Source organism: Colletes latitarsis, chromosome 7 (genome assembly GCF_051014445.1).
Source record: "Colletes latitarsis isolate SP2378_abdomen chromosome 7, iyColLati1, whole genome shotgun sequence".
NCBI lineage: Eukaryota > Metazoa > Arthropoda > Insecta > Hymenoptera > Colletidae > Colletes > Colletes latitarsis.
The window spans coordinates 7,932,473-7,944,541 of NC_135140.1; the positions used below are offsets into that span (position 1 = coordinate 7,932,473).

General features: G+C 40.1%; 1 protein-coding gene across 3 annotated transcripts in view; it reads right to left on the reverse strand.

Moving 5' to 3' along the window:
* Window positions 1-12,069, reverse strand: part of LOC143344036 (uncharacterized) — a 257,432-nt gene that overhangs the window by 45,232 nt on the left and 200,131 nt on the right. The gene's annotated exons all lie outside the window — the stretch shown is intronic.

Here is a 12,069-nt window from a genome sequence, read left to right on the forward strand (position 1 = left end):
TAATTTCTTGGATTCACCATCGAATTTCCATGGATTTTTATTGTAAACAACATCACCAGCAAATCGAGTTTTCTACAAATTTATATTTTCGAAACCAAGTCTGCTAGAAAAGTTGATTTCAGAGTCAAGATTGTGTTCTTTTAGCGACGCTTAGGGTTTTTTTTAACTTTTTAGTTTTGAGATTATAATCTACAGATTCTGTAGCGATTCAGGTTTGGAAACGAGACCAATCGTCCATCGTGTCTCCAAGTTTGTTCCAGAAGTAACTTTCATCGGGTCGTTCTTTAGCACCGAAATTTTCATAAAGAATCTTACAGTGATCTCCAGCTCCGGCCACAGTTTATCACCGACTGAATTCAAATATGGCTTATCAGAGGGCCAGTCTCGCGGGTGAAACGAACCCCGGAAAATTGTTCCACGGCCACTGTTGAATTGTTTTTGCCGTATAAGTTGGCGGAAAGTCTTGTTGGAAAAGCCCTCTTCGCGTATGGAAGAGAGTCATAACCCAGGGACTTTACCGTCTCCCCCAGCACGTCTTTCCGGCGAACTTTGGCTCTGATTTTAACGCCTGTTTAAAATTAAACCCCCTCGATCGCCTAACTTGAATTCTTTGAGAACCTCGGTCTACGGTGGAATTATGACTACGAATAGAAAATGCTTAAAAAGTATTAGGAAATATAATGTATAAGAAATCAATATCTCGCGCGATCCCTCGCATTTCGTCCACCTCGAAGGAATTTTTCGAGGAAATATCACCAAGAAGTTCCCTGGATACGGAGGTGTCTCCTACGTTGCTTCATCGATCGAAAGCCTGCACGAAAACCCATAAGTATTACAGCTCTTACAGTCCAGCTTCCTTCGAACCACGACTAAAGAAGACTACCGCGTCGTTTAATCGGACTCGAAACCAGATTGAATGCCATTCAACAATTTCTAATGGAGAAGCAGCCCCGCCCACTTTTACTGGCCAAAGTTCTCGGAAATTTATGAAACGTCCGCGAGGATCGATGGCCAACACTCCTACCGTTCACTGTGCAGACTGTTATGCTGCTATTAGCGTCGTAGTCCTCCAATTATGGATTTTCCTGGACGAAGTTTAGCTTCGGGTAGCCTCCACGCAGATGAAAATAGGCGGGCCAGAGAAAAGGGACGGAGAAATGCAACCTAATTCGCGGGGGAAATCGATGGGAAACAGATTGTCCCATTGTCGAAATGCATAACATTAAATCCACCGGGCAATATTAAATAGGACATCTGCACGGACTAGGGAAACATGTCCTCCGGTTGATCAGAATACAGTAGTACCTCGTTAATGATCCAAATGAACCATCCTCGTTAATTCTTGAAACTCCATCGACGAGATGTTCATGCATAGGATTCACTGTATTTCCTTAAAAGCATGAAATGACCTGGTGTTGAAGCAATTAAAAATGCAGTAGACTGACGATGGTGAACGTCTTAGAAGGCGTTCACTCTATTTCAAAGTTGAGTTATACAGAGTGTTCGGCCACCCCTGGGAGAAATTTAACAAGTTATTAAAAACTTTAATTAAAAAATTTCGAATTATTCACGGAAAAATTATTTTCGGTTGAGGGAGTCAATTACAATCATTTTTGGTGAATAGACATAACCTCGAAATCCTACGCACTTTTGAAAAAAAAATTCGTGTAGACGCTGAAATTTTTCGGCGAAATTAAAAAATTTCAAATCGTTCTAAAAAAATTATTTTCAGTTGCGGGGATCGCTTACAATCATTTTTGGTGAATACACATACCCCCGAAATCCTACGCACTTTCGAGAAAAAAATTCCTTACTGAAAATATAATTTCTGGCCAGAAATGTTACCCCGAAATTTCATGCAAATCTTTAAAATGTCATAACTTCTGAACGGATTGGACGATTTTAATGTTTAAAAAGCCAAACGACACGTATTTAGATGTAGAATATGTAGAAATAGCAAAAATATTCGAGAAGTTGTTCCTTGACACCGCAAAATGAGAAAAACCCCATAAAAATGGTCCAATTTTCAAACGACCATAACTCCTACAATACTGCATATATTTCAATGAAACTTTTTTCTGAAGTAGAGTTCATGGATACCTACAAAAAAGTATTAGACAACTTTTCTGTAGGACGTCAAACAAAATTACTAAAAATCAAAAACGAATTTTTAAGAAAAATCGACAGGGGGTAGGTGCCTAAATTTTTCAATGAAAAAAAAAATTTCAAATCGTTATAAAAAAATTATTTTCGATTGCAGGGGTCAATTACAATCATTTTTGGTGAACAGACATACCCCCGAAATCCTACCCAATTTCGAGAAAAAAATTCGAGTAGGTGTGAAATTTTTCGACAAAATTAAAAAATTTCAAATGGTTCTAAAAAAATTATTTTCAGTTGCAGGGGTCAATTTCAATAATTTTTGGTGAATAAACATATCCCCGAATTCCTACGCACTTTCGAGAAAAAAATTGTTTACCAAAAATATATTGTGTGGTCGGAAATGTATCTATAACTTTTTAACGGAGCCTCAATCAACAAATTAGTATCCTTGATTTTCGTCTTATTTTGGCCTCTAGAATTTCCCATTAAAATTTTTCCCAGGGATAGCCGTACACTCTGTATATGCGAAATGTCGATGCAAAAAATTGCATAGTTTCTTTACAAAAAAAATACCAAAGAGAACATAAAAAAACGAGTTTTCCAGTAGAAGATCCCCTTAAACCTGTGTTGATTTGGGAAAAGAAGGAGAAAACGACCGAATTTTCTGCAGGACTCGAGTAGCAACGAGCTTGACTTCGTGCACAAGGTGTCCAGGCGATTGTATCGGTCATAATTTATTTGTCGGACATCCGCTCGGCGGCCAGTAATCGCGACGAGGCGAAAAACTACGTGAAAACGAACTCCGCGGATTCAGCAAACGTCGCGGGTTCGTTGAACCCGTTTAATTACACGGTTCCGCAACGGCTGCGCCACGCTGAAACGATACACTCGGTCGCATCTTTTAGACGCTGCCTTCCAACGATTAGCATGATCATCTTTATTAATTCGAGGACACGTTCCGCTGAACCTGCTCGTTTCCCTACCACGAGTGGAGCGAGAAGGGTCCATTCGAGTGTCCTAGGAATGGCCAACTTCGTTTCGGAAAAAGAGATAATTTTCGCCTTTTTATTAGCTTTTCCAACCTACGTTACAACTTTGTATCTTCGAAAGCATGGTCAAGAAAATTGGAGGATTTTTCAAGGAATTGTCAACAAAAACTGTTTATTCAGGCTCGTATCGAAGATGCATACTTGATAATTAGACTGCAGATTTTTATGCAAATTCGAAGTAGAAGATTATCTCAACCCCTACGAACAATAATTCATATCTTACGTGTTTCTTATATTTTTGCATATTAAGTGCATTCTGTAGTTTTTTTAGAATTAAAATGTCCCATAAATGCACAAACATCCGCAGTCTATCGATAATTATGATAAATACCTGCGATGACAAATTTCTTAGGAAGTTAGTGGATTCGTCTCTCACCTGAAATAAAAAAAAGAAACATCGAGTTAACGATATGGAACGAGTTCAAGAGTAACTTCAAAATTGTATAGCAAAGAATTTTGCAAATATTTAATTGCAAAGTTTCTAACCCGAATGCCAATATTTTATTCATAACCAGAAAGGAACCAGGTTCGAAAGGATGGTCGAAAGCATGGAATGAAATTCTCCCTCTCGAGTATTGGTTTTCGAGAAAAAGTACGAACGCCGTTCGAGTGCGCATGCGCGTTGGCGCAGAGGTTCTTCAAAAGTGGCTGACTGTAAATCTCTAGCGTCCATTGCAGCATAGAAACGCAAGACACGCGGACGTCCTTCCGTCAGTTTCCCATAAAACAGGAACCTCGAAACGTCGTGTATATCCGTTTTACGTAATCTCGAGGATTTCCTGGGAGCCCAGCCATCCGGCGTACGCAAACGTGACAATCGAAGGATTCGAGGAATCTATTCCTCCGTGAATTCAACCATTTTTCAAACGCAATAACGGGGCCAACGCGGCGCCTTTAATCCGCTCCAGAAAATAAATCCAACTTTAAATTAAACATCCCTGGGGCACTCGAGATGCTCGCGAGACGTTCCCGACTAGGAATTATTCTCCTTTCGACCGTTCGGTTTGGAAGAATATTTTATAAGCAAAGCTTTGTTTGGTCGAATTATTGCAACTACATCCTGGATCGCGAGCAGAACGCACCGTGCTAGGGATTTGCGACGATTACGAACGAATTTCTGACGGATATCCGGAGCCCGACGCGTAATTGCTTATTCGAGGAGAGTTTCTAACTTTTCAATTATGTGTTATCGGGCCCTGAACGGGGACGTTTGCAAGCAGAACGTTCTAGACTCGGTACACATCGAGGTTGAACTCAATTAATTCTACCCGGAACTACGAGTCGCGTTAGCGAATCTCTTTCCAACGCGAAATCAAAATGTTGCTAATCGTTTATCTGTTTCGACTAATCGAAACACTGACATCAAGTTTCGTTTATTTGTTCTAATGCATCGTACAGTATAAATTCACAATGATATTCGTTTTTCACGATTCCTCCCCATTGCTATTTTCAGTTCATTCACCGTCGAAGATTGTCTATTGTTTCTGCAGACACTTGTTGCAAGAAGCTCCCATAAATTTTCAATTCTGTTGATATCAAGTGCACCCGACTACCGGTCCAATATTTTCATCCGAGTTTCTTCGAATCATAATGTTTAGCCATACGAGAGGAATGACTAGGCGCGTTAGCCGGTTGAAAAACAAATTCTGTTCCAGCCGTTTCAAGAAATTGCGATTTCACATCGGCGAGTGAATCCTCGTACATCGCAACATTCGATCCATCAAAGGAAAACACAGAATCACTCTGTTTTCGCGTCCAACCGCTCCATCAGAGTTGGCCAACATCGAATACTATTAATAATCATAATAAAAACCTATTTGCTAAAACGTACAATAAAAAGGAACAACTCGATAACGTAAACGTCTCTTTCTATTAATAAATCATCGAAACTTGTTTGGCGAAATTTGACAAACACTGGTACTTATCGTCAAACAACACCATCTTTGGATCGAGCTGTTCCAAACGACGAACTTAACTTTTAATAATTAATCATCGACACTCAGCTGTTTGGTGAAGTTCGACAAACACTGGATGCAGAATTATCGTCAAACAACGCTATGTTTAGGTCATACTGTTCTAAACGACGAGCTGAACTTTTAATAATTAATTAATCATCGACACTCAACTGTTTGGTGAAGTTCGACAAACACTGGATGCAGAATTATCGTCAAACAACGTTATGTTTGGATCGTGCTGTTCCAAACGACGAACTTAACTTTCAGTAATTAATTATCGACACTCAGCTGTTTGGTGAAGTTCGACAAACATTTAATACAGAATTATCGTCAAACAACGTCATGTTTGGATCGTGCTGTTCCAAACGACGAGCTTAACTTTCGATGGAAGCTGGAGCCGATTTATCCCGAGATGGGAATAACAAGTTAAGGAAAGGAAATCATCTGTGACCGTTTTACGATTAAACCGGAAGTCGTGGACCCTTTACTGCGCGCGGTTTACATTCCGGTAGCGTTTTACGGTGCAACAGAATGACACACTCTGTTTTATTCGTCTGCTTGGAGCGGAGACGGATGACCAGTAAGAACGGGAGAAAATTACGATGTTCCACGCTTACGGGAACAGACTTGGAACACCTTTTGTGCAAACTCGCGCGTCATGGAGTAAAAGCGGCGGAGGATGTTCCAGCTGTGGGTAGCAGGCGAAAAGAAGACCGGTGAATGCGTAGCTGAGTTACTCTGAGGATTGAACAGATAATAATGGCCATTGTCGCGACAGTGTGAAACTGTGTTGGTATTTGCTTGAAAAAGTTGTCGGCGACAATCAGCTCGCTGCTTCGTTTAATTTTCTTCCTCGATCCTTGACAAAGCCTGCTTTTCAGGCTTGCTTTTCTATCGATTAAAGAGGGAAAGTTTCGCGAATGGGTAGGAGTAGAAACAAATTTAAGACAATCATCTAGACAATCGCTCAGATAAAACGTACATCATTTTCTAATACAACGATGTTTTACTGAAATAATCTTCATCGTTGGTCGAGCAATAATTTACTTACGTATTAAACGTGCGTAAATACAATTTCATATATTGCTTTGCGTTTCCAGCTTCAGGAAGAGAAAAGAAAAATGAATTTTAAATAACGTGGAATTAAAGTATAATGAGGTACGGTATAATGAGCTGGAAGATAGAAGCATGTAACAGAAACATTTATTTCATTTTCAAGGGATGCATGGTTTCAGCTCTGTGGAACGACTGGGGGAAATAATTGTCCGGAAACTTTTGCATTGTATATAAAAGTTTGTGCCAAAAACGTAGCGACGCAGACCGGTTCCCAGAGGTTTTCGAAACTGCATTTTATCGCGCAGAATGGAATGTTGTTGGATATATTATTTTTATAAAACAAAGTTGACGCAAGCATGCATCGTGTGGGAGTTATCGATCCTCGAGTATCGGATTAAACCGATGTCTCGACGTTTTAAAACTGCTTTTTGAAAATTTCGTTTGTGTTCTTCAATTTCATCGCGGATGTTTTAATTCAAAGAAGTGGCTAAATGTAGTCCACGGTAAAAATTCGCGAAAGCGAGCGAGCGCGCGCGCGCTGGATGTCATTAACCGAGCACTGGGAAGGCTGGGATTTGTCAAACTGGCAAACGCTGGAAGCCAGGTGGATTCGCACAGAGGAAAAACGAGGGACGAGAGGAAGGGAACTTGAAGAATGGAAAACAAAATGGAGGAGCGAGAGAGGCGAGAGAGAGAGAACTGATCGTACAAAAAAGGGAACGAAAATTATGGAAATTACAGAATTTTAAAAAGGGACTGTTGGGAATCTAACATCAGAGTGAAATTTGAGTAACTTTTAACCGGAAATTTTTAGTGTCGTGACTATCACTGAGTGGCTAAATAAATTAATTCTCAAGATTAGATGTTAATACTAGAACTATTGACAATGTGGTGCATTTATTTGTACCAAAGAAATTGAAACGATAGATATTCGATGAAATGTATAATCTAATGGAAATAAATGTTTATTCATTCGTTTATAAACCAACACGGAAAATTAGCAAAAATCCAATGCAGTAAATTTGTAACAATTTTTATTAGAAACTACGAATGGTCATTTTGACCAGTTTGGTAGTTCTAGTGTTAAAGAAAATAAATGTAGATAAGACTCTTGAGCATTAACGAGGTTGTACAAATAAATAAAATTCCAATCGTCTAAAAACAAAGTTTCATTGTCGTTTACAAATTTAGGGATTTGGTCTAACAATTAACAGATTAACGATGGAGCATTTTTCTTAAAACTGTCCTATACGACGAGTGACTTTAATAATATAGAATTCCTTCCAAAAAATCTGATAAGTATTTTTGTAATTAATATATTTTATTAAAATTTTCAGGAGTTCTATGTGGATAATATTAGCATCTTTCTCTTGTGTTATCGGAGAAATTACTAGAAAAATACACGCTTGTCGTAAAACGAGAATACTCGTTTTCCGTCGGTAACGCATATTTCAATAGAACGAGAATTCTCGTTTCCCGTCAGTAATGCGTTAACATGTTAAATGTCCAATTATTATATCCTGATAATTAACAGATTATTCTACCAAACATGGATGGATAGAACGTTTCGAATCGCGAAATTTCTTCTCTCGACGTTCGCGCGTCCCGATTCTTCCGCAAGGCGATAATTGAAGGCGGCGGAAGTTAGAATTTGGTTTCGCGTAACCGTCGGTGTACGATCTTTTAATGAAAGCCAGCCTTAAATTCCCAAAGCTTGGTTTCGCCGGTCGATGCGAGATATTAAATAGTCGTCTCCTCTCGGCGCGGTTCAACGAGAGGCGAGCTCGCCCATTCGTCACGAAGTAATTTCTTCCTCTGCGAGAGTCTGACGCCCCCTACCCCCTGACCCGACCACACCCTGTGTTCTATCTTCTGTTTCGAAGTCGACCCGGTGTTGTTCAAATATTCACGGAAGTTTACCCCGCCGCGAGAAGTTTTTAAACACATTCATAGGACGACTTCGTTCGACGCGAAAGACGAAACTTCTTGTTTGCTGACGAAGTTCGATCGGTGTGCCTTTCAACGCTATTGAAAAGACATTTGCAGGATTTCGAAAATCAAAATCAAGCAAATTATACGGTCGACATATTTTAAACTCGCTATTTTTTACAGAAAAAATAGAAATATGGAAATCCAAGAGAATTATCGCGTTTCCTTCGTCGAGATTTTCAAGATGGCGAAAGAAGTTACGGGTCGAGTCGATGTAAAATTTGTTCAGGGTACCGTTATTTATTTTTTCTCGAAGAAACGTTTGCTATTTCGACGGATTCGTAGACGTTTAATTGCAATGTAGTCCGGTTTTGCACGTGTAACACCTCACTGATGGACAAAAAGGAAACCCTGCAGTGGCTCCAGTCGCCATCGCAGGCAGACACCGTTATGCATGTCGTACGTGCGAACGAAAGGGACATACCCGCGGGGAATGCAATCGCGAAGCGAGAAAATCAGCTTTCGCAGCGGTTCTCAACCCGGTGCATCGAGCAGACACGCCGTCGAACGAACCGGGCGACGCTTTGACCTGGTTAAACTAATTGTCCCCCATCACGGCGACTCGAAACTTTTCATTCTTCCTCGCGTCGAATTTTTCGTCGCTGACTACTGTTATACCAGTTGCGTGTGGAGACGGAAACTTTAACGAAAACCAACCACCGTACTCCATCTTGGAGAAACTACAGGCAAACGTAGTCCAAAATATTCGTTTAGTAACACTTTGAATTCAAAATTGTAATAAAACACCAGACTTCTGACTCGTTAACAATATATGTATCTCAGATTTCAGTTCCGTTGCTTCGAGATTGTAAATCTCGAACGTTGATAACCGTGGTTTTAGAAGGTGGTTAAAAGTATAGTGGTTAAAACGTTGATAGAAATAACGTTTCGTCCGTTGTTTTGGTTGAAATTTGCTGGTCTCAGGGCCGTAGATTGTATTGGGAGAATTTAACGATCGGAATGCACGCATCTGGGAAACCCGAGTCGGGATCAAAATGGCGATTTGCACAGGGTCAATTTGTCTCGCGATTAAAGGGTCAATTGAAAGTCACGTAAAGTGCGACCCAGGGACGTCGATCGAACGAGAGAAAAAAGGAACGAAACGCTCTGCCGTATAAGTCTCCGACAGAGAAAAGGGAGAGTGTAGGAGAAACACGGAACAGGCTGCAACTTGATGCGGCAGCCAACCGGTAGTGGAAAAGAGATCAGCCTTAAGCGTGGCCCTTTGCCCTCGAAACCGTCGGCCACGTTACGAAACAGCCGTTTTAAACATGGACGGAACGCCATGGAAGTCGAGAAAAGTGGAAAACGTGTGTCACGACGCTTGCAACCGTGTGCTAGGGATTATTCCAACATCTTACAGACGTTTAATACGTCTTATAGAAACACGATTATTGCGTCGTACGAATATTTTTTAAAATAAGAATTCCAGGAGCCTGGGCCATATTTCGTTTTCCTTTCTCTTTTTCATATTTCGTTTAAGAATCACTGATATTTTTGTAAAAGTGTGAATCTTCGACTCTACATTGATTTGGGTTTCCGAAATAACAATTTACAAAGAGACTGTTATACCACATATGGAAAATTATAATTAAGTCTATTGTAAACAGAATCGAAGGAACATTTTAAAATGAATAGCATTCGAATGAATTTGTGCTCCTTACGGATTGATCGTTAACATTTTCTTAAATTAGATATAAAATTGCTATCTTTCTTTTTCACTTGCATCTCAATTGTAACGAATATCGAATATTGCGGTTTGAAATGATACTTTAAGTAAGAAAGTAAGATTTAAAAAAAGAATCAATGCAGTATATTTGTTACGTTATCCAATGTTTTCTTTTCTATCACTATCCTTTCAATAACAGAGGAGTCCGGTAATTCGATATTTCCAAGAGCATTTTCATCGTTTCGAATAAAGAATTATTTCAATGCTGTTTCACGTAATAAGATAACGCAACTTTATTTCGAAAGCGAAATAACCGTGATACAGGAGACGTTATTTGAAATAGTATTTCAAAATATCGTTGTTTCAAAAGTGTCCAGGTCTGGTATGATGTAGGTCGCTGGAATAAAACACCATCCATGTGTTTGCTCGACGTCGGTAGATATCGCTCGCAATCGCTTGCAGCGTAACCGCAGCCTAAAGGTGTAAAAATGATTACTCGGCTTTCTTACTAATTTATTTCTACTAGCATGCCGTATTACATTCCATCGAAAACGACAACAGATTCGTCGAAAAACCTTCTCTGTATTGTACAAAACTTTGGCGGGTAGTTTCAACCCTTAAATTTGATTCTTATGTTTTACTTATTTTTCGACACTGTATAAACTTGCAAACTTTTATAAAAATCGACTTGCATCATTGAATAAAATTTAATCTATTGAAAGAGATCGAGCTTTCCATATTTATAAACAAAACTTGATGAAGACAATTATTAAACAACAAAAACGAAAAGACTACAGGGAGACTTTATCTACCAGTAGCTCAATAACGAGATCCACTAGTCGCCATTTTCCTACATGAATACCTCCAATGGAAGCTAAATGGAAAAGGGCATTTAAACAATGCACTGTACGTAAATCGATAACAGTTAGAAGAGAAACTGTTATCAAATGTGACATTTGCGACGTTCCATTACGTATCGATCATTTTAAAGATTATCATACCGATTAAAAAATGTTAGTATCTATTGTAAGTTTATACAGCTACGCAAAAAAAAAAAAATATTTATGTTCTAACGTCATGTAAAATGAATCTATTTTGAAAATATTGTATAATGTTTGAAACATTTTCACATCTAAAGTAACAATGCAAACAGGTTGAAACCCAGAACTTCTCTGAAACAGTTTGCTGGGATCCAAACAAATCCAAACTATCGATCGAATTAAATTTTCCGAACTCAAAATAATTAACGCGATGAAATATTGTTTTTTTCTCGTATCGTAACGAAGGGGATCGTAAATACCCCGTGTGATCGAAGTAACCCAGACCTCACCCCACGTTCGTGACTCTTTCGAAGCAGCCTGTGCCCGCGAGACGAAAATAAAATTCAAATTCCGCCTCGATCCAGCAGCTAGAGACGCCGATCAGCGAGCTCGCGAACGCGGTTATTTAGCAGGTATTTTCAAGGCCTCGAGAAACGTCGGCCATGCCGTTTCACTGGCATATATAGCATCTATCCGCAACCTGTCCCGCGACCGTTATCGCGCTTTAATATCGCCAGCTTATCGTTTACTGGTTCCCAGTGCGTGTGTCACCCGCACGCGTCCGCGCGCGGCGTCGTTGCAACCTGCAACCTGCGTTATTACATAACGCATCATTCACGGACCCCGCAGTTATGCGCGCAAACTAGGTGTTTCGAAAGTAGTCGCGCTACTCGTGGCTGATTAGACGCCCAGAGCGTCGTTGGACACCGTTTGGGCGCCTAACGCGGGGTTATTATTAGATTGAACTCGGTGTTCGAACGCGTTGATTTGTGGGATTGTGATAGATCGTATCAGCGTGGCCAAGTAAGGGACGGAACGTGGCGAACACCGTGTAGACCGACGCTCGAAGGACTCGTCTTCGCCGATCAGCTGGTGTGTGATTCGCTTGGGACCGTTTCACGGGTGCACCTGGCTCGCTCGTTCGTATTTAATTTCCAAAACGCACCCCTCAATTTGCGATCGAAACCTCGGCGAACGCTTTACACCTTGAAATAAAGATCAATCGGAGCCAACCCCGAAGCTCGGTTCGGCGTTCGTCGAATGCTCGCGGATAGAAACGTTTCAATCGGCGTTGTTTTTTGCTTTTTTTTTGTTGCACCGGAGAAGGAACACAACTGAACCAGTAACCGTTTTGTATAAATCATTATTTATTGCTAAGAGTATAGGAGTATAATTATTTTTATCACAGTTATAAGTAACGTGAGACA